Below are 4546 nucleotides of genomic sequence, written 5' to 3' on the forward strand. Positions count from 1 at the left end.
TACCGAGCGCCCCGCCCCGCCGCGCCAGCCCCGCTCCACGGGCGCCCCGCGGGGAGGCACTCGGGGGTGGATGGTAACGGGGTGGAGGGCGATCGTTCGAGGTGCGGGGCGGGGCGGGGCGGGCACGCTTTTGCCGAGCAGGAGCGCGGTGATGTGATGACCCCGTTTCGCGAGAAGAGAAGCCTCGCGGCCGCGGCGGAGTTGGAGCGAGATGGAGAGCGAGAGGGACAGAGAGAGTCGGCTGTGAGTCAGATAGAGAGAGAGCGAGCAGGGGACGCGCGTCAAGCGATGCAATTAAACAAAGCCGCAAACAGCGCCACGCTAGGCAGCCGGCGACGATCGCGGCGATATCGCACCCGCGGCTGCTGCTAGCTGCTGCCCAGCGAGACGTGGTGAGGCGCCGGGCGCGGAGCAGGCGGGCAGCAGCGGGCACTGCCGCGGCGGTGTGCTCACTGCTACTAGAGGACCTTGTTGAAGCAAGCGTGGTGCACCATGCAGGCCCTGCGAGTTGCCTTTGGGAGGACTAGGCCAGGCGGGGACCCGAAAGTGGGCGCGATATCCGGCTGACAGCGGGCACCGTTGGGTTGTCTACTTGCAGGAGTTTTGCAGCACAGATTGCCTACCGTTCAGGCGACTCACTGGAGACGCCCCCCCCCCCTAACACACATACCGCGATGATACCAACCGTGTATTCTACATAGATTATTATCGCAACATCGGAAGGGAGGGTATATGAGGCTAACGAAAAGTGTTTTGACGATATTTGTCGACGCCTCGATACGCCGATATGAGCATATCGACCCCTCGATACCAATGTGGTATCACAACACCGCTTTATCGAGATATAGCACAGCGTGAGTTTCCTCTCCAAAGACTCGCAGCGCACCCTGACCAGTGTCGGCATAGGCAATAATCCGCGACCGCATGCGGTACAAAAACGGTACAAAAAGTCGTCGGCGGAGGCTGGGCGTGAGCGCGCACGCGAGAAACAGCTAGGGGCGGCCGCCTGCCCTCTCGCTCGCACCCGCTCGCACCGCCGCAGCGCGGGGGGCGCTCTCGCCCTCACTCACTCACTCTCCCTCCCACACTCACACACGCGGCGGTGTGGGTGACGCATACAGCATGGGAAAGAAAGTGTTGCGTGGAGTCGAGCGGAGATCCGTAAGTAACATGCAGAGGGCACGGCCCGCGCCGCCTGTCTTCTGCTCCGTCTGCTCCGCCTATGCGCGCCGCGCCAACCGCCTCGCGGTCAACCGCACGGCTGCTTTGCTGGACGCGCTTCATGTCGGCCGGAGAGCAGCTTCCTCGCGGGGTCCTCGTCGGTCGCGGGGTCGGGACCGGGCTGCTCGGCGGGATCAAACCGAGATCGAGAAAGTGGCGGGCTTTACGTACGACGAGGTGGTTTTATGCGGAGCTTTGCCGCAGCGGTCGACCCTAGAGCTAACCATGTTCCGAGTGGAGCAGAAGCACCTCCCTATCGCAGAGTAAGCTGCCAGTACCGGCTGTGTGTGGTGTCTGCGCACCCGGCAATGCACGTCCAGCTATGCACGCACACTTTTTAGAAGAAAAGGCAAAGGCGATTAAGGAATTTAAAGACTTTGATGTCGACTACTTTGTATATACTAGGAAGTTTTACACGATGTTTCATTTTATTTAAAAATTAACTGTCAAGATGAGGTGCAGCTATTTGAAGGACAAAAATGTCAAAGCTGTTAAAATGTTCTTGTTGTATATATCTAAATGTTTCTTGGAAGTTTTGAATGATAAATGATGCCTTTTTTAAAATCACGATTCAGTTTTTAACTTCGGGCACTACTCGAAGTGATCTTTCGGGAACCGACACGACTGACACTTTCCATCGAAAAGTCGAGAGTGAAGAAAAGTTCAACGGTTTCAGGTGAAAGACAGCTCTACAAACGGGGCATTGTTTCAGGACCATAGAGATTAGTTGTAACCAGCAGAGGTCATAACAGCTCTCAGGTCGTAGTATGTTACTCACATCACTTTAAGTGGCTGTAAGGCGCCCCTCCAGGTGCAAGATAGGGATGTAATAAAACCAGCGAGCACGCGTCCGCTTCACATTTCTTTCTATCTCTCTCTCTCGCACTCGAGGAAAGGGAAGGACCTCCTGCGCGAGACCCCGCGGGCCGCACTCACACGTAACGCCCGGCAGCTGGCCGGCAGCGACGGCATATTGCACGTATTGATCAGAGCGGCTTGTGCCTTTCCTTTCCCCGCGCGCGTCCAAAGCCGACCGCAGCTCCGCAGCCGCCCCGCGCGCCGCCGCCGCGACCTTCGCGTCCTGTTTCATTCCGGCCGGTCCCCCCTCACTACTCGCGGCGGGGCGCGTGGCGTGGCGTGGCGTGGTGTGGCGGGGCGGGACGGGGCGTGGCGTGGCGGCCAAGGCCTGGCACAGCTGATACGACGGCAACACGGAGGTACGGTGAGTGACTGGCGCGCACCGCCATGACGGCGCGATCGACGCGAATCACGAGTACCAAGTAGTATAACCCGAGGCGACAACGTCATAATGACGTCCGAATTGCGAATGGAGTGTGGTCAGCAGTGGCAGTGGCTTCCATATGACATCACCGCGACTCAAGCTCGGGATGGTAGCCCGCGTTGAGGTCTCCGGCCGGCCCGCCGTCCCAGTTTGAAAAAAAAAAAAAGGCTGATTGCTATTACGACCATTACGACCATCTCCTCACAGATGCACTCAGAGGGGCATGTTCTTACTTTCTCAATGTTCTTGCTGAATTTAAGAAAATTGTATAATTTTCTCAAAACATAGACATGTACATGTAGAAGCACAATTTTTGCCATACATGCACATCTTAACTTCAGCAAGAACCGGCAAGAACATTGAAAATTCAAGAACATTCTTCCCTGGGTGTGTCTCTGGTCAGCCTCATACATTGGTACATGGGAGTAACAGTATCAATCACACATGCGATGGCCTATGGTTGTAAAAACAATCAGCTACGATATCATTATTATTTTTTTTCCTTTTTACAGTGCGGGGCCGCAGCCTCGCCGTGTGTCCTGGAGCACGGCGGCGGGTCGCGGCTCCGGCCCGCATCGCACATCGGCGCGGAATGTTCATGGTTCGATTACCGCCTTGGGCGCGCGTCGATGTTTAGCCGCACACAGTCGGGCTCGACTCTACGGCTAGATCCAGACTGCAGCGCCACAAACCCACATGTTTACTGAGACGCGGAGCAGCGGCGGCGGCGGCGGCACACAAGGCGAGGAAGCAAACGGCCATCAGATATCATACACGGTATGCGCGGGGCAGTCACCGTTCCGCCTGGGGCCCGACCCCCGGCACCCGGCCCCGGCCCGGCGAGGCGAGAAGGAGAGTTCACTTGCAGCCATCAGTCACCTCCAGCCAGCCTCCAGGCGGGCCGCCGCGGAGGTAGGCAACCGCAGCGCAGCAGCGCGCGCCCGCGCACCGGGTGGCCTACCCCGAGCGTGGCAGGCGCTCCAACACGCGGCACCGTTCCGGGGATCGGTCGGGTTCGTCGGGTTTCGCACGTCGCTAACAAACCCTGCGCACTCCGAGAGCAAACCCAACCTGACCCGGCGGCTCAGCCGTCTCAGTGCGAGGGGGGCCAGAAGACGTGGTCTCACTAGCACTCCGTTTCGTCGGAGACCTGAACCCGTCCGATCCGGAACACTCACCCAGAAAAGTGAAGAAGCTGTAGCAACCATCGTACGGTACATCTTCAGGGAACCATAGATTATGGTTCAGTCAAAAACGGCACCGGTTAACCAAAAATACGGTTTTCACTCTAGGTGACATGCCGACACACCGCGACGCTAGAATGGACGGGAAGAGCTGGAAGATCCGAGCGCAGCACAGTGAAGGCAGCGGATTCCCACGGGGGGAGGTCCCGGCGTTGTCAACAGTTAGCCAGTAAGGGGCCGTTCACAAATTACGTCACGCAGCTGACGGGGGGGAGGGGGTCTCTGCCCGCGTGACGGTCCTATGCTGAAAGCATTAGAAGGTTAGGTTAGCCGCGTGACGTGGGGGAGGGGGGGAGTCAAAACCGGCCGAAATTTGCGTGACGTAATTTGTGAACGGCCCCTAACATGCTTCGAATGCAGCCAGCTGTACGGCCGAGCGCGGGGAGAGCACTACTCTATATCGTCGACCCTAAGGCGCTTGCGTCCCAGTCTCCGTTTGCGCGTTCTGGTTGGGCAACGATTTGCCTTTTCATTATTAAGTAATCGTAATAGTCTTGGCCCCATATAAATTATGCAGTCGTAAGTACAATCCCGGGAGCAGCAGCGGCGGCAAACAAAATGTCAAACACGCTGCATAATGGTGCGTCGTAACGCCGTGACGAGGAGGTGGGCCCACCACCCCGCCCCGCCCCGCCATTCAACGCCCCAACAACGCGAGCACGACCGCGCGGCTGCAAGCCGATTCAATCGCGCGGGCGGCGGATTTGAAAGCCTTACTTTTATGTATTGATTGAGCAACGCGGCATCTAGGCATGAGCCGGCAACGTGAGGAGGGTGCGGGAGGGGGAAGGGTTGGGGG

The 4546-nt window shown here is 58.1% G+C and overlaps 1 protein-coding gene across 1 annotated transcript in view; it reads right to left on the bottom strand.

Moving 5' to 3' along the window:
• Positions 1–4546, bottom strand: part of LOC113208765 (LHFPL tetraspan subfamily member 3 protein) — a 9944-nt gene that overhangs the window by 1056 nt on the left and 4342 nt on the right. The window lies entirely within an intron of this gene.

This window comes from Frankliniella occidentalis, unplaced genomic scaffold (assembly GCF_000697945.3).
Source record: "Frankliniella occidentalis isolate FOCC.00 unplaced genomic scaffold, Focc_3.1 Scaffold65, whole genome shotgun sequence".
In the NCBI taxonomy this organism is placed as follows: Eukaryota; Metazoa; Arthropoda; class Insecta; order Thysanoptera; family Thripidae; genus Frankliniella; species Frankliniella occidentalis.